The sequence below is a fragment of the Salmo salar genome, chromosome ssa06 (genome assembly GCF_905237065.1).
Source record: "Salmo salar chromosome ssa06, Ssal_v3.1, whole genome shotgun sequence".
In the NCBI taxonomy this organism is placed as follows: domain Eukaryota; kingdom Metazoa; phylum Chordata; class Actinopteri; order Salmoniformes; family Salmonidae; genus Salmo; species Salmo salar.
In genome coordinates, this window is record NC_059447.1 from 19,067,501 (window position 1) to 19,090,884 (window position 23,384).

Below are 23,384 nucleotides of genomic sequence, written 5' to 3' on the forward strand. Positions count from 1 at the left end.
TAGTGGAATCTACTGTAGTGGAATCTAGTCTAGTGGAATCTAATGTAGTGGAATCTACTCTAGTGGAATCTACTGTAGTGGAATCTACTCTAGTGGAATCTAATGTAGTGGAATCTACTCTAGTGGAATCTACTGTAGTGGAATCTACTCTAGTGGAATCTACTGTAGTGGAATCTACTCTAGTGGAATCTACTGTAGTGGAATCTAGTCTAGTGGAATCTAGTCTAGTGGAATCTACTCTAGAGGAATCTACTCTTGTGGAATCTACTCTAGTGGAATCTACTCTAGTGGAATCTACTGTAGTGGAATCTACTCTAGTGGAATCTACTGTAGTGGAATCTAGTCTAGTGGAATCTACTCTTGTGGAATCTACTCTAGTGGAATCTACTGTAGTGGAATCTACTGTAGTGGAATCTAGTCTAGTGGAATCTCTTCTAGTGGAATCTACTCTAGAGGAATCTACTCTAGTGGAATCTAGTCTAGTGGAATCTAATGTAGTGGAATCTAGTCTAGTGGAATCTACTCTAGAGGAATCTACTCTAGTGGAATCTAGTCTAGTGGAATCTAATGTAGTGGAATCTACTCTAGTGGAATCTAATGTAGTGGAATCTAGTCTAGAGGAATCTAATGTAGTGGAATCTAATGTAGTGGAATCTAGTCTAGTGGAATCTACTCTAGTGGAATCTACTCTAGTGGAATCTACTCTAGTGGAATCTAGTCTAGTGGAATCTAATGTAGTGAAATCTAGTCTAGAGGAATCTACTCTAGTGGAATCTAGTCTAGTGGAATCTACTCTAGTGGAATCTACTCTAGTGGAATCTACTTTAGTGGAATCTAGTCTAGTGGAATCTAATGTAGTGGAATCTAGTCTAGAGGAATCTACTCTAGTGGAATCTACTCTAGTGGAATCTAGTCTAGTGGAATCTACTCTAGTGGAATCTACTCTAGTGGAATCTACTGTAGTGAAATCTAGTCTAGTGGAATCTACTCTAGTGGAATCTAGTCTAGTGGAATCTAGTCTAGTGGAATCTAGTCTAGTGGAATCCAATGTAGTGGAATCTAGTCTAGAGGAATCTAATGTAGTGGAATCTAGTCTAGTGGAATCTACTCTAGTGGAATCTAGTCTAGTGGAATCTACTGTAGAGGAATCTACTCTAGAGGAATCTAGTCTAGTGGAATCTAGTCTAGTGGAATCTACTCTAGTGGAATCTACTCTAGTGGAATCTAGTCTAGTGGAATCTAGTTTAGTGGAATCTAGTCTAGTGGAATCTAGTCTAGTGGAATCTACTCTAGTGGAATCTAGTCTAGTGGAATCTAGTCTAGTGGAATCTACTCTAGAGGAATCTACTCTAGTGGAATCTACTCTAGTGGAATCTACTCTAGTGGAATCTACTCTAGTGGAATCTAGTCTAGTGGAATCTATTTCCCCTGCAGAACCGTTCTCCCTCCGTTCTCAGCTTGAGAAGAAGAGATCTAACGATATATCAGAGAATGAGTTGGTGTTGAAAGACTGTGTGTGTGTGTGTGTGTGTGTGTGTGTGTGTGTGTGTGTGTGTGTGTGTGTGTGTGTGTGTGTGTGTGTGTGCGTGCGCGCATGTGTGGGAGTGTGTGTGTGTCCGTGCGTGTGTGAGAGAGGCATGTATCTCTTACACACACACTTACACACACACACACCTCCCCTCCACTCTAGCTGGTGACAGGTAGATATTGTGGCTGTGATAGAGGGAGTAGTCTCATCCACTCTCTGCTCATTGATCACACTGGGGACTGGTACGAGGGCTGATAACAGGCCTTTCTGCATTGATTAAACCCTTAACACACCTTCCTGTATGAACCCATTGTACTGTGTAAACGTAATACATTAAGCCATATACCATCATCGTCACATCTTATCAGTTCCCTTGTAGTCTAGTTGATCTGCTGCTAGATGCCAGTCAGTCAACCCAATGCCTGATCTAAGTTAACTATCTGCTTTAACTTCCTATGACCTACTTCATGCACCATCTACATTGTTGTACACACACACACACACACACACACACACACACACACACACACACACACACACACACACACACACACACACACACACACACACACACACACACACACACACACACACACACACACACACACTATATTGTGTATTGTCCTGGACAGGTATGTGTGATTTCTGGTGTGTGTGTTGTGAAGAAAGACAGTGTGTTGTAGAATAGATGAATGTACAGCACTCAGCCCCTAGAGAGTAGAGGTGGGTGGGAGCCTGCCTAGCCCTGCAGTGAAGTCAGAGTTATGTCAGCCAGATAAGAGACTTTACCTCCAGGGGCGACTCTTCCTCATCCTCCCCCCTACCTGTCTGTGACAGGAGCTTTGTCTCCATAGACCACCACCTATCCCTCCATCCCTCTCTGCTCTTTTCTCCCTCTATCCCTCCCTCCCCAGGTTGCAGGTGAACTTCCTGGGCCCTAGTGTTTGGGCGATAGACTCGGTCTCTCTCTCTTTCTCTGCCTCTCACTCTGTCAGAACAGGGCAGCCATTGTTGTGAGGCGCTCTGCGGCGTTCTCCCCCAACGTTACTGGGCTACAGGGAGCTGAAAGGACACGCTAAGATCAATCACTCAATCTGAAGAAGAAAGGTGATAGATTGAGAGAGTACAGAAAGGGGGGGCAGAAGGAGGGTGGAAGAGGCAAAGACACAGAGATAGGAGACATAGAAAAAAAGAGTAGAGAGACAGAGGAAGTCCGATAGAAAAGAGAGAGGGAGGGAGAAAGTCCGGTGAAGAGAGACAGACATAGAGGAATGGAGGGAGGGATAGAGACTATTACACAGAGAGAGAGAGAGAGAGAGAGAGAGAGAGAGAGAGAGAGGAGGGAGGGAGGAAGCAAGGGAATTAAAGAAGGAGGCGTTGGGGTATTTACCGGGGAACATAGAGTCCCTTTGATCCTGTCGTCACGGTAACATCGTGGGCATTAGGGCTCCCGACTGTCGCAGCAGTCTAAGGCACTCCATCTCAACTTTTTTTTTTAAACCGTCTGCTCCCGGCCGAGGGGGCGGAGTCCACATGGGCTACATTGTATTCTGACAGGTGCTGTCTCTCCTAAACAGAACACTAGGCCCTCAACCCATCATTGCAGACCAAAGTCCAACGTCTGGGCCCGGAACTTTCATTTGGCACATTCTGTTGGCTGACATCATCGTGGCTGCTCTCTGAGTCTCACACACACACAACGACCAGGTGTTACAGGTGTGGCACTGGATAGGCCAAGATACACACCTAGAAGGTACATGCTGAAGTACTGCATGTCCCAGAGTGCTCAGCTTCCTGGTTTCCAGTGTGGCTGCTGATTGAAAGAGGGTCCATCTCAATAGACTGAAGTAGCTTTGTCTCCTTGTCTCCTTTCCTTCATCTGCACTGACCTGAATAGTCAAAGGAATGACAGCTTTCCCCTCCTGTCTTGTTCTGTCACATAGTATCTAGTAAGGAGACGAGGAGAGGATGCCACTTTAGACTATTGAGATACACCCCCACCAGACATCCCCCGGTCAAGGGACTGAGTCCTCGTCCTCTCTAGAACTCTGTGACCTGATCTAGGATCAGCTGTTGAAACGTCATCACAAACAAGCCCCATGTTGTATGTGAGATGGCCACAGATCTGAGATCAGCTGTTGGCTGTGCTGTTGCAGATGTTGTGACTAATCACTACTAAGTGGCTTGTAGCTCTCAGGTGCACTGTGGCGTGCCGTGGTGTAGAGTGGGTGGGATGGTGTGTGTGTGTGTTGTTTTTATGTGCTTGCGCATGTATAGGTGGGATGTTGGGTGTATCATGTACACACACACACAAATATGTTCTTGTTTCTTGATGTGTTAGCAGGTTTGGGGGGGCAGGAGTGTCCATGCATGTGTGTGTGTGTGTGTGTCAGTGGAGAACCCAGTGCCACCAGCTGGCCAAATCCAACTTTTCAACACAACTTTTATACACCTCATCACATCATCAAATACCTAGGGAGTCATTCTACCACCACCTCTACCACCTCATCACAGCATCAAATACCTAGGGAGTCATTCTACCACCACCTCTACCACCTCATCACATCATCAAATACCTAGGGAGTCATTCTACCACCACCTCTACCACCTCATCACATCATCAAATACCTAGGGAGTCATTCTACCACCACCTCTACCACCTCATCACATCATCAAATACCTAGGGAGTCATTCTACCACCACCTCTACCACCTCATTACAGCATCAAATACCTAGGGAGTCATTCTACCACCACCTCTACCACCTCATCACATCATCAAATACCTAGGGAGTCATTCTACCACCACCTCTACCACCTCATTACAGCATCAAATACCTAGGGAGTCATTCTACCACCACCTCTACCACCTCATTACAGCATCAAATACCTAGGGAGTCATTCTACCACCACCTCTACCACCTCATCACATCATCAAATACCTAGGGAGTCATTCTACCACCACCTCTACCACCTCATTACAGCATCAAATACCTATTTTTTTTTTTGTAATAATGACAATTACAACAATATTGAATGAACACTTATTTTAACTTAATATAATACATCAATAAAATCAATTTAGCCTGAAATAAATAATGAAACGTGTTCAATTTGGTTTAAATAATGCAAAACAAAGTGTTGGAGAAGAAAGTAAAAGTGCAATATGTGCCATGTAAAAAAGCTAACGTTTAAGTTCCTTGCTCAGAACATGAGAACATATGAAAGCTGGTGGTTCCTTTTAACATGAGTCTTCAATATTCCCAGGTAAGAAGTTTTAGGTTGTAGTTATTATATTATTATAGGACTATTTCTCTCTATACGATTTGTATTTCATATACCTTTGACTATTGGATGTTCTTATAAGCACTTTAGTATTGCCAGTGTAACAGTATAGCTTCCGTCCCTCTCCTCACTCCTACCTGGGCTCAAACCAGGAACACATCGACAACAGCCACCCTCGAAGCAGTGTTACCCATGCAGAGGAAGGGAAAAAACTACTCCAAGTCTCAGAGCGAGTGACGTTTGAAACGCTATTAGCGTGCACCCGGCTAACTAGCTAGCCATTTCACATCGGTTACACCAGCCTAATCTTGGGAGTTGATAGGCTTGAAGGGGTGGAACGTTCCAACAGGAATCTGTTCCAAAAAACGTAAAGTAAAAGGTTGCCAACCAACAACGCATACAAAGTAGCAACGCATATAAACCTAGCTAACTAGCTGCCGAATAGGCATCAACTCACCACGTAGCTTATTCTTAATGTTTGTCCATAGGCAAACAGACATGTGAGGACAGACATTTTTCGGAATAAACGTGATGAGTGAAAAACGCAATGAAATAGACCACTTATTCTGCCGCTATACAACTTTGTATGCGTTGTTTTTTGGAAACCTTGTTATTTACAAAGTTTTTGGAATAGATTCCTGTTGGAACGTTCCACCAATTATACCCACCCAGGTTGAAGTCATAAACAGCGCAATGCTTGAAGCACAGCGAAGGGCTGTTTGAATGAATGCTTACGAGCCTGCTGCTGCCTACCACCGCTCAGTCAGACTGCTCTATCAAATCATAGACTTAATTATAATATAATAAACACACAGAAATACGAGCCTGAGGTCATTAATATGGTCGAATCTGGAAACTATTATCTCGAAAACAAAAGTTTTTTTCTTTCAGTGACATACGGAACCGTTCCGTATTTTATCTAACGGGTGGCTAAGTCTAAATATTCCTGTTAGGCATTGATGTTTATGGTTAGGTACATTGGTGCAACGACAGTACTTTTTTCGCAAATGCGCTTGTTAAATCAACACCCGTTTGTCGAAGTAGGCTGTGATTCAATGAAAATTAACAGGCACCGCATCGATCATATGCAACGCAGGACACGTTAGATAAACTAGTAAAATCATCAACCATGTGTAGTTAACTTGTGATTATGTTAAGATTGATAGTTTTTTATAATTCTAATGCTAGCTAGCAACTTACCTTGGCTTCTTGTTGCCCTCGCGTAACAGGTAGTCAGCCTGTTAATCCTTGTGGTGTGCAATGTAAGGCAGGTGGTTAGAGCGTTGGACTGGTAACCGAAGGTTGCAAAAACGAATCCCCGCTGAACAAGGCAGTTAACCCCCGTTTCTAGGCCGTCATTGTAAATAAGAATGTGTTCTTAATCTGACTTGCCTAGTTAAATAAAGGTGTAAAAAAAATATATATATAAATATATAAATTGGCAAATCGGTGGCCAAAAATACCGATTACCGATTGTTATGAAAACTTGAAATCGGCCCTAATTAATCGGCCATTCCGATTAATCGGTCGACCTCTACTAGGGAGTCATTCTACCACCACCTCCACCTCTACCACCTCATCACATCATCAAATACCTAGGGAGTCATTCTACCACCACCTCCACCTCTACCACCTCATCACATCATCAAATACCTAGGGAGTCATTCTACCACCACCTCCACCTCATCACAGCATCAAATACCTAGGGAGTCATTCTACCACCACCTCCACCTCTACCACCTCATCACAGCATCAAATACCTAGGGAGTCATTCTACCACCACCACCCCCACCACCTCTACCGCCATCTCCACCTCCACCACCCCCACCTCTACCCCCAGCTCCACCTCTACCGCCACCACCACCTCCACCACCTCTACCACCACCTCCACCACCCCCATCTCCATCTCCACCTCCACCACCTCTACTGCCACCTCCACCACCCCCACCACCTCTACCTCCACCACCTCTACTGCCACCTCCACCACCCCACCACCTCTACCTCCACCACCACCACCTCTACCTCCATCACCCCAACCACCTCTACTTCCACCTCCACCACCACCACCTCTACTGCCACCTCCACCACCCCACCACCTGTACCTCCACCACAACCACCTCTACCTCCACCACTTCTACCCCCACCATCTCTACCTCCACCACCTCTACCTCCACCGCCCCACCACCACCCCCACCACCTCTACCTCCACCACCACCACCACCTCTACCTCCACCCCCACCTTCTCTACCTCCACCACCCCAACCACCTCTACCTCCACCACCACCACCTCTACCTCCACCACCCCCACCACCTATACCTCCAACACCACCACCTCCACCACCTCTACCTCCACCGCCCCAACCACCTCTACCTCCACCACCCCCACCACCTCTACCTCCACCACCACCACCTCTACCTCCACCACCCCCAACACCACCACCCCAACCACCTCTACCATCACCTCTACCTCCACCACCTCACCTCCACCACCACCACCTCCACCACCTCTATTTCCAACACCACCACCCCCACCTCCACCACCCCACCACCTCTACCACCACCCCCACCTCCACCACCTCACCTCACCTCCACCACCTCACATCTGTACTTCCGCATTCACATATCCAACGACACACACACACACACACACACACACACACACTGTCTCTCACACACACACACTGTCTCTCACACACACACACACTGTCTCTCACACACACACACACACACACACACACACACACACACACACACACACACACACACACACACACACACACACACACACACACACACACACACACACACACTAAGTCACTCAGTGACCCTGTAGCTCTGTATGTCTTTGATATCCAGCTTCTTTTATTGTTATTATATATTTATTATATATTTTAATATAAGACTGATGGTATGCAGCTGATTTAATAGATAAATATGCCCGAGACAGAGGGAGGGGGGAAGGGAGGGAGGCAAATAGAGAGTGAGGGAAAGGGAGAGAGTAAGATAAAAAGATAGGGAGGGATGGATATTTTCCTGTCCCTGCCCATCCCACTAGCTTTTATCTGTGGAACGAACCAACACCATGCATTTAAACAACCTGTTTATTGTGCTGCAGAACTAACCAACACAATGCATTTAAACGACCCATTGAGTGTGTTGCCAACCTGGACTCATGAGTGGACGTAATATAGTAAATGTAAATCTATCTATATCAATTCCCTTGTGATATGTTAAGTTTTATATACCATGTATTAATTTGTGGATGTCCATCATCCATTTTGTTTGATATATTACAAATTGCAATTCATACAATATGTTACAAATTTGCAATACGTATGTAATTTATGAATTCCAATTTTTGGGGGCTAACGTTAGCTAGGTGTCTAGGTGGCTTGGGGTAACGGTTAGGATTAAGGTTAAGGCTTAGGAGTTAGGTTAAAGGGTTAAGGTTAGGGTTAGGGTTAGGGGAAAGGTTAGCTAACCTGCTAAGTAGTTGCAAAGTAGCTAAAAAAGTTATAAGTAGTTGCAAAGTTGCTAATGAACTTTTATTTAACTAGGCAAGTCAGTTAAGAACAAATTCTTACTTACAATGACGGCCTACTGGGGAACAGTGGGTGAACTGCCTTGTTCAGGGGAAGAACGACAGATGTTTACCTTGTCAGCTCGGGGATTCGATCTAGCAACGTTTCGGTTACTGGCTCAATGCTCTAACCACTAGGCTACCTGTCTCTAACCACTAGGCTACCTGTCTCTAACCACTAGGCTACCTGCCTCTAACCACTAGGCTACCTGTCTCTAACCACTAGGCTACCTGTCTCTAACCACTAGACTACCTGTCTCTAACCACTAGGCTACCTGTCTCTAACCACTAGGCTACCTGTCTCTAACCACTAGGCTACCTGTCTCTAACCACTAGGCTACCTGTCTCTAACCACTAGGCTACCTGTCTCTAACCACTAGGCTACCTGTCTCTAACCACTAGGCTACCTGTCTCTAACCACTAGGCTACCTGTCTCTAACCACTAGGCTACCTGTCTCTAACCACTAGGCTACCTGTCTCTAACCACTAGGCTACCTGTCTCTAACCACTAGCCTACCTGTCTCTAACCACTAGGCTACCTGTCTCTAACCACTAGGCTACCTGTCTCTAAACCACTAGGCTACCTGTCTCTAACCACTAGACTACCTGTCTCTAACCACTAGGCTACCTGTCTCTAACCACTAGGCTACCTGTCTCTAACCACTAGGCTACCTGTCTCTAACCACTAGGCTACATGTCTCTAACCACTAGCCTACCTGTCTCTAACCACTAGGCTACCTGTCTCTAACCACTAGGCTACCTGTCTCTAACCACTAGGCTACCTGTCTCTAACCACTAGGCTACCTGCCTAAAATTCTCCGTGATGAGATTCAAACATGCAACCTTTGTGTTGTTAAACGTTCGTGTTATACACCTACCCCTCCACTCCAACCAATCACCCTCCTTTCATTTTTTGCCGTATCCTTTTACACTCATACCCGTATACGGGTTGATATGTCAGATTTGGGCACTGATAAATGCCTACATTGGAACACAGTAGCTGTACAGTAACATGCTAAACATGACATCAGAGCTCAGGCTCTGTGCTTCACAGTACTGTATGGGCTTTGACTGACAGACGTTCTGAACATTCACAACAGCACACCCACCTGAATGCACTCATGACTCCTTTCTATGCTCACCAAAATGATGATCTGTTTCCCTGAATTGCATTGTGAAATCCTAACTGTAATATCGTATTTTATGACTTAGTTACTCGTGTTGGCATTAGAGCCGGCTTTCAGATGATACCCACCTGACCTAGATTGTGATTTATAATGGACCATTTTTTGATTCCATTAACAACAACAGTAATTGTGTGATGGCGGGGATTCAGGGTTGTTTTCCAAACAAAACAACTACAAGTGTTCTTGCTGTATTTCCTCAAATTAACTGATATTGGTTGCATAAACATATTTAGCAGCTGTTATTGGGGGTGTAGCGAAATGCTTGTGTTCCTAGCTCCAACAGGAACTGTGCACACTTTGTAGAGGTGTGTGTCCACTTGGAGACACCAGTTAGTCCTCTCACTCAAACACTTGTCATTTGTTTGTCTTTTGTTGCACCTACACCACATTTTCCAGGAATATTTGTATCATGTTAATGAATGTACAGTATCCAGACTATTTTCAGATTTCGTTATCAAAAACTGCGGCGAAAAGCACAGTAAATGTAAAATGCACATAAAATCAACACAACAGTGTAATGTTTGTATTCAGTCTTGTCAGGTGAACTGTTGTGTCCTCACCTTTTATTTTTTTATTTAACCTTTATTCAACCTTTATTTAACTAGGCAAGTCAGTTAAGAACAAATTCTTAATAACAATGACGGCCTACCCCGGCCAAACCCTAAACCGGATGACACTGAGCCAATTGTGTGCCGCCAAATGGGACTCCCAATCATGGCCGATTGTGATACAGCCTGGAATCGAACCAGGGTCTGTAGTGATGCCTCTAGCACTGCAGGGTCTGTAGTGACGCCTCTAGAGATGAAGTGCCTTAGACCTTAAGTCTAATCATTTTCCCATAATCTCAGAACGGTTCCCTTTTCATTGCTACCATGATTATGCATAGCATATGCTTTTCATTTTTCTTCTTTAAGAAACATTTCAATTAAGCCCTATGCATATAGGCCAATTCCCATGAGTGTAAAGGATTAAGTAACCTTCTGTCTCCTGTAACCATATCAAACATAACATATCATACTGAATTAAGTGCCCAGGATTTACCTTTACTATGTTACGTCTAGTCTATGATACCAGGCTGGTGCTGCAGAGTCACTCCTCAGTTTCCTCATGTGGCTCTGAACACAGACACACACACACACATACACTTTTAAAATGTACCAGCTGCAACAAACAGGTTTTTTAGTTTTGTTCAGCCACTCTTTTAGACAGTCAGTAGTTTCAGCTGCTCCTTTGATGGAGTGGTGCACAACAAGCAGAACAAGCCACAACACCCACGCAGACCTATTAGGCCTATCCCACAACAGGGCTCTCAACAGAGGGGTAGTGACTTGGTAGTGACACAAGCCAGGACAGACCACTGGGGGGTGAGGAGGTGGAGGAGGGCTGGTGGTGGTGGTGGAGGAGGGCTGGTGGTCCTAAACAGGACAGACCACTGGGGGTGGAGGAGGTGGAGGAGGGCTGGTGGTGGTGGTGGAGGAGGGCTGGTGGTCCTAAACAGGACAGACCACTGGGGGGTGGAGGAGGGCTGGTGGTGGTGGTGGAGGAGGGCTGGTGGTCCTAAACAGGACAGACCACTGGGGGGTGGAGGAGGTGGAGGAGGAGGGCTGGTGGTCCTAAACAGGACAGACCACTGGGGGGTGGAGGAGGTGGAGGAGGGATGGTGGTGGTGGTGGTGGTGGTGGTGGTGGAGGAGGGCTGGTGGTCCTAAACAGGACAGACCACTGGGGGTGGAGGAGGTGGAGGAGGGCTGGTGGTGGTGGAGGAGGGCTGGTGGTCCTAAACAGGACAGACCACTGGGGGGTGGAGGAGGTGGTGGAGGAGTGCTGGTGGTCCTAAACAGCCAGTTTAGTTGTACAGTATGATCCTCTCTCTGCCCCCCTCCACCTGTCAACATTACAGTTGTGTCTGGGTGGTAGGCAGCTACAGTATTTCAAAAAGAATCATTTGCATTTCTGAGTGACTGCATGCCTGTTTTTACTGTATGTGGTGGACTCAGGATGTGTGTGTTGGACAGTGTAGAGTTGATGACAGAGCTCCAGATGGATTGTGGGAGCTGGTGGTGATGATGATGAAGGGTTAGCGGTCTGCTTGTCCAGGTGTGTATTGGAAGTGGTTGGGCTGGGGCTGAGGTGCTGTGTGTGTCCCCGGGTCATGCAGAGTTCTCTGGGCTGTGTGTGTGTGTGTGTGTCTTTGGCTACCGTGTTTGTTTGCAGCCTGATCCCCTTCATAAAGGACTGAGATGAGAGCACTAACGGTTGTGTTGAAGACTGCTCTTTCTCTAATGTCACACATCGCTGGTGAAAAACACTTCTATGTTGAGGGATGTGTGTGTGTGTGTGTGTGTGTGTGTGTGTGTGTGTGTGTGTGTGTGTGTGTGTGTGTGTGTGTGTGTGTGTGTGTGTGTGTGTGTAGTGTGCGTGCGTGCGTGCGTGCGTGTGTGTGACGGACAAATAGCAATACTAACCCCTGTTTTCTCTCCCTCTCTCTCTTTCTCATAGTGACATATTTGATGCCATGTTCCCTGTCATGCACATTGCGGGAGAGACAGTTATTCAGCAAGGTTTGTGAACATAATGTATAATGTGTTAACTCTGTAATACACACATGTACAGAACACATAGTAGACCTACTGTACATACTGAAACTGAACTGTAGTATTACCACACACACACACACACACACACACACACACACACACACACACACAGACTGTAGTACTCCTGCAGACATGCAGTACTGACTGTACTCCCTCTCTTTCTACCAGATGTCAGTGTGACTTCCTCCAAGTCTGACAGTTGTCACTAGTTACCACAGCCACAAAGTCAGAATTGCCTATAACGGTCAAATTCATGAAAACAAAAATGTGCTTTCTTGTCTTAATTTAAGGTTAGTGTTTGGCATAAGGTTAGCAGTGTGATTAAGGTTAGGGTTAGGTTTAAAATCAGATTTTAAGAAGATACCTTTTAGAAATAGGCAGGGTTTATGACCTTGTGGCTGTGCCAGCTAGTAACGACCCAGTCTAACCGCAGCAGTCCAAGGTCTCAGTCTAGACATCCCATAGCCTTTCAAGCTAAACAGAGCCAATCTGGTCCAGACATATTTGTTGGGGGGGGATCCCTATCGAACACAGACTCACAGACAAACAAACACACGTAGCCACACACTTACTGTAAGCTCTCACACACACAGAGACAGGCACAAACACACAGTATAGAGTAGATTGAGGCAATAGGCACACATATAGGCATGTACACACCCTCTCTCAATCTCCATGCCTGCTTCCCCCAGACAGTGGTCCTGTGGTGGACTGTACAGTATCTGTCCTAATTTGGTGATAACTAGGAGGTGGGTGAAGAGAGAGAGAGAGGGGGGAGAGAGAGAGAGGCAGTGGGGAAAGGAGACAGAGGGAGAGAGAGAGAGGCAGTGGGGAAGGGAGACAGAGGGAGAGAGAGAGAGAGGCAGTGGGGAAGGGAAGGGAGACAGAGGGAGAGAGAGAGAGAGGCAGTGGGGAAGGGAGAGAGAGAGAGCGAGGCAGTGGGGAAGGGAGTAAGAGGGAGAGAGAGAGAGAGAGAGAGAGTGGGGAAGGGAGACAGAGGGAGAGAGAGAGAGGCAGTGGGGAAGGGAGACAAGGGGAGAGGGAGTAAGAGGGAGAGAGAGAGAGAGAGAGAGAGAGAGAGAGAGCAGTGGGGAAGGGAGAGAGAGAGAGAGAGAGACAGTGGGGAAGGGAGACAGAGGGAGAGAGAGAGAGGCAGTGGGGAAGGGAGACAGAGGGAGAGAGAGAGAGGCAGTGGGGAAGGGAGACAGAGGGAGAGAGAGAGAGAGGCAGTGGGGAAGAGAGACAGAGGGAGAGAGAGAGAGGCAGTGGGGAAGGGAGACAGACGGAGAGAGAGAGAGAGGCAGTGGGGAAGGGAGACAGAGGGAGAGAGAGAGAGGCAGTGGGGAAGGGAGACAGAGGGAGAGAGAGAGAGGCAGTGGGGAAGGGAGACAGAGGGAGAGAGAGAGAGGCAGTGGGGAAGGGAGACAGAGGGAGAGAGAGAGAGGCAGTGGGGAAGGGAGACAGAGGGAGAGAGAGAGAGCTTCCCAGCTGCTGTGTGATATAGCTACAGTACATTACTACAGTACATTACTACAGTACATTACTACAGTATACACTACAGACTACTGATGTCACTGTTCACTGTCTGGACTCTGCTGCAGCTCCTGGCTGTTTACACCAAAGATATCTATGGTTTAACAGTATATATCTATGGTTTAACAGTATATATATATATATATATATCTGTTAAACCATAGATATCTTTGGTGTAAACAGCCAGGAGCTGCAGCAGAGTCCAGACAGTGAACAGTGACATCAGTAGTCTGTAGTGTATATATATATACAGTATAAAAACTGAGTGTACAGGACATTAAGAACACCTGCTCTTTCCATGACATAAACTGACCAGGTGAATCCAGGTGAAAGCTATGATCCCTTATTGATGTCACTTGTTAATTCCACTTCAATCAGTGTAGATGAAGGGGAGGAGATGGGTTAGAGAAGGATTGCTAAGCTTTGAGACAATTGAGACATGGATTGTGTATGTGTACCATTCAGAGGGTGAATGGGCAAGACAAAAGATTGAAGTGCCTTTGAACAGGGTATGATAGTAGGTACCAGGCACACCAGTTTGAGTGTGTCAAGAACTGCAACGCTGCTGGGTTTTTCACACTCAACAGTTTCTCATGTGTATCAAGAATGATCCACCACCCAAATGACATCCAGCCAACTTGACACAACCGTGGGAAGCATTGGAGTCAACATGGGCCAGCATCCCTGTGGAACACTTTCAACACCTTGTAGAGTCTATGCCCCGACAAATTGAGGCTGTTCTGAGAGCAAAATGAGGTGCATCTCAATGTTAGGAAGGTGTTCTTAATGTTTTGTACAGTCAGTGTATATAATGGACTATCCAGGTATGACTAAACTGTTATCCTGATGTAACACGGTGGCCTAGCCTAACTGGTGGCCTAGCTCATCTTAATCTGCTGCATTTCAAATGTAGGATCAACCCCTGTCTGTGTTACCAAGGAATCTGTGTCTGGCCATGTGCATAATGAAGGCACCTTCTAATGTTCACGTCTAGGCTAGTTTCACAAACACTTTCTATCTGCTGTAATTTGAGGTTGAAAATGCCCTCAAATGACCCCAGCTCTCACACAACAGCAGAACACACCATGTCAGAGAAGAGGCTCAGGCAGATCTTAAGACTTGAATTCTACTACAGTATTTAAGTAAAAAGTACAGATGAAGAATCTTAATTTGATTACCCTGTTGCAGAAGAACATCCCTGCAATGCAGGAAATGTAAAAGTGTATTTGAGGTTTAAAATGGCTTCTGAAGTTTGTCATTTCCTACATTGAAATTTCCGATTTGATTTTCCCTAACGAAAAATGTGTCAACCCCAACCAAAAGGTCCATTAATTATAAACCATGTAATAATTCACGTTTCTTGTTGCTGGAGGATCATTTTCCTGCTGTAGAAAATTGGCTCAAAGTAAGATCCTATATCGGTAAAATTACAGACCTACACAGTATGTCAAAAGAGTCAATAGAACCTCACAGTAACAGTTTGTTTGCTGTAAAAAGACTACTGGAATTCCTCAGTCGTTGGTGTACATTTAGCATTCCAGCCAGGTGACACAAAGCAAACGTGAGCCTGGGGATGTAGTCCTTTTGAAGACAGTCAAACGTGAGCCTGGGGATGTAGTCCTTTTGAAGACAGTCAAACGTGAGCCTGGGGATGTAGTCCTTTTGAAGACAGTCAAACGTGAGCCTGGGGATGTAGTCCTTTTGAAGACAGTCAAACGTGAGCCTGGGGATGTAGTCCTTTTGAAGACAGTCAAACGTGAGCCTGGGGATGTAGTCCTTTTGAAGACAGTCAAACGTGAGCCTGGGGATGTAGTCCTTTTGAAGACAGTCAAAGAACATTGGCAGCAATGCTTGTTACACTTCCCCTATTTTGAAACAAGGTATTTTTTACTGTGTGTGTTGGAGTGCATCGACCTGAATGTGTGTGTGTGTGTGTGTGTGTGTGTGTGTGTGTGTGTGTGTGTGTGTGTGTGTGCGGACATGTGCATGAATGCGTGTGTGTGTTTGCGCTCAATTTTGTGTGTGTCTCTGTCAAATATTTGCCTGCGATCTTGGGGCTCAGGGTTCTGCTAGAAGGAAAAACAAAGACTTCACAGCCAAGGTGATAAAAGACAGGAAGAGTGGAGAGAATAGAGAGATGGAGTGAGAGAATGAGGGAATGACAGAAAGACAGAGAGAGATGAGATGAAAGAGGGAGAGAGGGAGCTGAGGAAGGCCGGCCAGGTTGAAGCAGGTTGGATGGAGGGGACAGAGAGGACAGTCCCGAACCTCTCTCCCCTCTCCAGTGATAAATGTGTGTGATGAACAACTCTAGCCTCTACACACAGTATTAATTAGCTGTATGAACTCCTGTGAACCCTCAGCATGGGATCCTCCAGCCTTTCAACTCCTCAATCACTCACACACACACACACACACACACACACACACACACACACACACACACACACACACACACACACACACACACACACACACACACCGGACGGACAGACAGACAGACATAAACACACTTTGTCCACCCCCACAAACACTTCCAGACACACACACACACACACACACACACACACACACACACACACACACACACACACACACACACACACACACACACACACACACACACATGCGTTCACTCGAACAAGGACAGACACTCTGACACACACACGCACAGTCACACACAAGTCAAATTCTATTGGTTGCATACACACACATAGGCACACACACACACTCACTGTCTCTCCCCCACCATGCACACACGTGTAACCCTCTAGGCCGAGGCAGGTTGTTGCCCTAACGCTGTTAGAGGCCTTCCGTTTAAATACCTTGGAAAGAATAGAGAGGCAGATGGGTATAGCCCCTTTCTGAGAGAGAAGAGAGAGAGAAAAAAAAAAAGAGAAGAGAGAGAGAGAGAGAGAGAGAGAGAGAGAGAGAGAGAGAGAGAGAGAGAGAGAGAGAGAGAGAGAGGGAGAGAGAGAGAGAGAGAGAGAGAGAGAGAGAGAGAGAGAGAGAGAGAGAGAGAGAGAGAGGGAGACGGGTATAGCCCCTGTCTGAGAGAGAGAGACAGACAGACAGACAGATGGGTATAGCCCCTTTCTGAGAGAGAGAGACAGATGGGTATAGCCCCTGTCTGTGAGAGAGAGAGAGAGAGAGAGAGACAGATGGGTATAGCCCCTGTCTGAGAGAGAGAGAGTCGATTATGCCATCACTGACATCGACCCCTCCTCCATTAGTGCATTCACTGTCAGACCACAGACACCATTGTCAGATCAACGTGTTTCTGAAGAAATTAACCGACAATACTCATTCAAAAAAACAGCCCAATAAACTCTACAACATAAACCCGTCGTACAGATGGGCTCCAAACAGTGCAGAGAGATTCATTGAAATGTTGAACTCAAATGAAATGATGAACTCTATACAGTTTTTCAATAACTCACAATACCAAAACAATAAAGATGGTGTCAATTTGGCTACTCAAAACATCAACTGCATATTCCAAAAAGCAGCATCGAAAGCAAATTTGAGAAAACCAAAGAAATGCAACATCAAAAACAAAATGTTTCTGATAAATGTTTTGATAATGAATGTAAAACAATTAGAAAACACCTAAGACAAATGTCAAATGAAAAACATAAGCAGCAAAACAACCCAGAGCTACGATATGAATACTTTGAATCTCTGAAACAGTATAAACAAACACTGAAACGCAAGAAATTGAATTATACCAACAAGACACTTGATGAAATTGAAAACGCAATTGACCAAAATCAGTTCTGGGACATGTGGCACAATTTAAGCACAAAGCCACAAGAATTAGCCATACAAGATGTAGGATTTTGGAAAACGTATTTTGATAATCTATACAAAAACATCCCACAAAAAGACTTACAACAGAACCAATTAGAAATTAAAGAAAAATTGAACATCCTTGAATCAGTCATTAAAAACAACCAAAATCCATTAGATTACCCAATAACCCAACAAGAACTAAATGAAAAGCTCAAATCTATTAAATCAAAGAAGGCTTGTGGTCTAGACAACATCAGAAATGAAATGCTGAAAAACAGCACACCTGAGTTGCAAAATGCTGTGCTTAAATTGTTCAACATGGTTTTAACTTATGGCTGCTTCCCTGATGTCTGGAACCAGGGGCTCATCTCCCCAATCCACAAAAGTGGAGACAAATCAGACCCCAATAATTACAGGGGAATTTGCGTAAACAGTAAATTGGGAAAGGTTTTCTGTAGCATTTTGAATTCAAGAATTCCAACCTTTCTTCAAGAAAAAAATCTAATAAGTAAATGTCAAATTGGCTTTCTCCCTAACCATCGCACTACTGACCATATATACACCTTACACACACTAATTAATAAACACATCCACCAAAAAAAGAGGGCAAAATCTTTGCTTGCTTTATTGACTTTAAAAAAGCATTTGATTCTATTTGGCATGAAGGGCTATTCTACAAAATTCTCCAAAGTGGGCTTGGTGGTAAGGTGTATGACTTAATAAAATGTATGTACACAGAAAATAAATGTGCAATAAAAATCAAAAACCAAAGAACAGAATTATTTTCACAATGTCGAGGTGTGAGACAAGGCTGCAGTTTGAGTCCAAACCTTTTCAACATTTATATCAATGAATTAGCAGACATGTTGGACCATTCTCCAGCCCCAGGACTCACACTATTTGACACAGAGGTGAAATACCTGCTATATGCTGATGACTTGGTACTTCTATCACCAACCAAAGAAAGTCTTCAACAGAACATTCATATTCTAGAGCAATATTGCCATAATTGGGCACTGGCAGTAATCATGATTTTCCAAAAGAAAAACAGATGTCAGAAACACAAATATAAATTCACCCTGAACAACACCATCATTGAACACACTAAAAATTACACCTACCTTGGTCTGACCATATCTGCATCGGGAAACTTTAATATGGCAGTGAATGCACTCAAAGAAAAAGCCCGCAGAGTATTGTATGCAATAAAAATGAAATTATTCAAAATCAACATCCCAATTAGAATTTGGACCAAAATATTTGACAGTGTAATCCTACCAATAGCTCTTTACGGAAGTGAGGTTTGGGGGCCACTCAATAAACTGGACTTTAAAATGTGGGACAAACATCCAATTGAAGCCCTACATGCAGAATTCTGTCGGAAAATCCTACAAGTCCAGAGAAATACACCAACTAATGCATGTAGGGCAGAATTGGGCCGCTTTCCAGTAATAATGAAAATACAGAAAAGATCATACAAATTTTGGCTACATCTAAATTCAAGTCCAAATTCAAGTCTGCAATTTAAAGCACTCCAAACCCAAGAGCTGAGCCCAGAAACGAGCCCTCTCCGTCAGCTGGTGTTGGACCTCACCAACCAAGCTGACACCAGCACTGCTTCAAAAGAAAGAATTCAAATAAACAAAATCATGAACCAATCAAAGGACTCATATTTACAACATTGGAAAAAACGAAACAAAATCCCAAAGCCGACTAAATTGCTATCTGACCCTAAACAGAGAATATGAATTGGCTGATTATCTCTACTCTGTCGGAGATACGAAGCAGAGACAGATCCTTACCAAGTACAGGCTGAGTGACCACCGATTGGCAATAGAAACCGGCAGACATAAAAAGACATGGCTACCCAAAGAGGAGCGTGTATGTGGTCACTGCACGACAGGGGAGGTAGAGACAGAGATGCACTTTCTCCTTTACTGTGATAAATATTCCTCACAAAGAGATTCCTTATTCACAGAAATGACTACATTTATTCCAAATTTGAACTTATTAAACCCAGAGGAAAAGCTAAAAATACTCATGGGCGAAGGAGCAATGGCTCCTCTTGCAGCCAAATATGTATTTGCCTGCCATAGCCTGAGGGACACTGAATAATAACATCTGCATAGTAAGCAGTAACTTACTTATTATTACTATTATTGTTATTACTATTATTATTGTTGTTTATCATTCCAAATAGTAGTGGTATGGGTGGTAATGGTAATGATAGCAGTTTAGTGATGGTGGTGGTAGTAGTAGTAGTGGTAATGATGATAGTAGTTGTAGTACTGATGTAATGGTGAAGATGACCGTTATTTAGTTATAAGTTAGTTATAGATTCATTTTCCATATTTATATTTTTATATTTATTACATTCTACTACTTTACTATTATTTTACTACTATTTTATTGTTATTATTTTTATATTTAATTTTGTATTATTATTCACTGCCATTTTATATTATTATCTGTTATTGTTTATAATTGTATTACAATGGATATTGTATACATTGTTGCTTTGGCAATATTGACACAATGTTTTTCATGCCAATAAAGCAGCTTGAATTTGAATTTGATTTTGAGAGACCGATGGGTATAGCCCCTTTCTGAGAGAGAGACAGATGGGTATAGCCCCTTTCTGAGAGAGAGAGAGAGAGAGAGAGAGAGAGAGAGAGAGAGAGAGAGAGAGAGAGAGAGAGAGAGAGAGAGAGAGAGAGAGAGAGAGAGAGAGAGAGAGAGAGAGAGAGAGAGAGAGAGAGAGAGAGAGAGAGAGAGAGAGAGAGAGAGAGAGAGAGATTGGTATAGCCCCTTTCTGAGAGAGAGAGAGAGAGAGAGAGAGACAGATGGGTATAGCCCCTTTCTGAGAGAGAGAGAGAGAGAGAGAGAGAGAGAGACAGATTGGTATAGCCCCTTTCTGAGAGAGAGAGAGAGAGAGACCGATGGGTATAGCCCCTTTCTGAGAGAGAGAGAGAGAGAGAGAGAGACAGATGGGTATAGCCCCTTTCTGAGAGAGAGAGAGAGAGAGAGAGAGAGAGAGAGAGAGAGAGAGACAGATGGGTATAGCCCCTGTCTGAGAGAGAGACAGATCGGTATAGCCCCTGTCTGAGAGAGAGAGAGAGAGAGAGAGAGAGAGAGAGAGAGAGAGAGAGAGAGAGAGAGAGAGAGAGAGAGAGAGAGAGAGAGAGAGAGAGAGAGAGAGAGAGAGAGAGATGGGTATAGCCCCTGTCTGAGAGAGAGACACGAGGTTCCCAAAGTTAAGGGCTTCTGGCTTGCATCCTTATTGGATTTCCCTGGAAGTGTTTGTGGGGGTGGACAAAGTGTGTTTATGTCTGTCTGTCTGTCTGTCTGTCTGTCTGTCTGTCTGTCTGTCTGTCTGTCTGTCTGTCTGTCTGTCTGTCTGTCTGTCTGTCTGTCTGTCTGTCTGTCTGTCTGTCTGTCTGTCTGTCTGTCTGTCTGTCTGTCTGTCTGTCTGTCTGTCTGTCCGTCCGTCCGTCCGTCCGTCCGTCTGTCTGCCTGTGTGCGTGCATGTGTGTAAGCTCAACCATGATATTTTCCTCAGTATCATCCAGCCATTATGAACGGTGTAGATGGTGGGGAGGACAGAAGCGCTTTACAAATGGTCCTGAGCTCTTAATACACTGAACTGTTTGCCCAGACATTTATTTTTCTTTTTCTGAATGAGGGGGGTTCAAATCCATCAATCCACCATGGAGAAATACACGAGGGGGAGGGGTTAATGACACAGGCTTGAAACATCATTGGTTAAGCCCCAGATATTTGCTGAGCTCTCTCTCTCTCTCTCTCTCTCATGTTCTCTCACACTTCTCTTACTCTCTCCTCTACAGGTGACGAAGGAGACAACTTCTATGTGATTGACCAAGGAGAGGTGGATGTAAGTTTCCCATTGGCTTATTCATTCCTCCCCTCTCCACTCCCCTACAACTCCCCAGGTCATTCTCAGTCACCTTACCTGGTAAAATAAGGGTTAATAAAAGCAGTGTTAACCAAACCTCTCTATGAGTACCCCCAGCCAGTTCTCATTGGAAAGACGAGAGAGAGACAAGAAAATCATTCCTCTTTTTTGGGAAGGAAAAATCATCCCTCTCTTCTGAGAGGAGAAGTGAGCATCATCCCTCTCTACTGAGAGGAGAAGTGAGCATCATCCCTCTCTACTGAGAAAATAACATCATCCTCTCTACTAATTTTACGAGAGGAGAAGTGAACATCATCCCTCTCTCACGATGAACATCATCCCTCTCTACTGAGAGGGGAAGTGAACATCATCCCTCTCTACTGAGAGGAGATGAACATCATCCCTCTCTACTGAGAGGCGAAGTGAACATCATCCCTCTCTACTGAGAGGGGAAGTGAACATCATCCCTCTCTACTGAGAGGAGATTAACATCATCCCTCTCTACTGAGAGGAGAAGTGAACATCATCCCTCTCTACTGAGAGGGGAAGTGAACATCATCCCTCTCTACTGAGAGGAGAAGTGAACATCATCCCTCTCTACTGAGAGGAGAAGTGAACATCATCCCTCTCTACTGAGAGGAGAAGTGAACATCATCCCTCTCTACTGAGAGGAGAAGTGAACATCATCCCTCTCTACTGAGAGGAGAAGTGAACATCTGAGAGTTACTGTAGTAGCACACCTAATTCAACGAATCAAGAGCCACGTCCTCTGTTACACAGAGATAGAGAGCAATATGTGTCCTACCTACCTCACACATACCTTCCTACCACCTACCCCACACATACCTTCCTACCTCTACCTCACACATACCTTCCTACCTCTACCTCACACAGACCTACCGACCTCTACCTCACACAGACCTACCGACCTCTACCTCACACATACCCTCCTACCTCTACCTCACACAGACCTACCGACATCTACCTCAAACATACCTTCCTATCTCTACCTCAAACATACCTTCCTACCTCTACCTCACACATACCTTCCTACCTCTACCTCACACATACCTTCCTACCTCTATCCCACACATACCTTCCTACCTCTATCCCACACATACCTTCCTACCTCTACCTCACACATACCTTCTTACCTCTACCTCACACAGACCTACCTACCTCTACCTCCCACACACCTATCTACCTCTACCTCACACCTATCTCTACCTCACACAGACCTACCTACATCTACCTCACACAGAACTACCTACCTCTACCTCACACGACCTACCTAACTCTAACTCACACAGACCTACCTGCCTCTACCTCACACACTCCTACTTACCTCTACCTCACACACACCTACCTACCTCTACCTCACGTAGACCTACCTACCTCTACCTCACACAGACCTACTTATCTCTACCTCACACAGACCTACCTGCCTCTACCTCACGCACACCTACCTACCTCTACCTGACACAGTTCTAACTACCTCTACCTCACACACACCTACCTACCCATACCTCACACAGACCTTCCTACCTCTACTTAACACAGACCTACCTACCCATACCTCACACAGACCTACCTACCTCTACCTCACACAGACTGACCTAGCCATACCTCACAAAGACCTACCTACCCATACCTCAGACAGACCTACTTACCTCTACCTCACACAGACCTACCTACCTCTAACTCACACAGACCTACCTACCTCTACCTCACACAGACCTACCTACCTCTACCTCACACAGACCTACCTACCTCTACCTCACACACACCTACCTACCTCTACCTCACACCTACCTTAACCTCACACAGACCTACCAACCCATACCTCACACCGACCTACCTACCTCTAACTCACACAGACCTACTTTCCTCTACCTCACACACACCTACCTACCTCTACCTTACACATACCTACCTACGTCTACCTCTCTACCTCACACAGACCTACCAACCT

The 23,384-nt window shown here is 45.0% G+C and overlaps 1 long non-coding RNA gene across 2 annotated transcripts in view; it reads left to right on the top strand.

The window, feature by feature from the left end:
• Positions 1-23,384, top strand: part of LOC106606484 (cAMP-dependent protein kinase type I-beta regulatory subunit) — a 231,754-nt gene that overhangs the window by 128,835 nt on the left and 79,535 nt on the right. For both annotated transcript variants that reach the window (XR_006770161.1, XR_006770162.1), the window contains 2 exons: positions 12,077-12,138; positions 21,345-21,391. This is a non-coding gene — a long non-coding RNA (cAMP-dependent protein kinase type I-beta regulatory subunit). The remainder of the gene's footprint in view (positions 1-12,076; positions 12,139-21,344; positions 21,392-23,384) is intronic.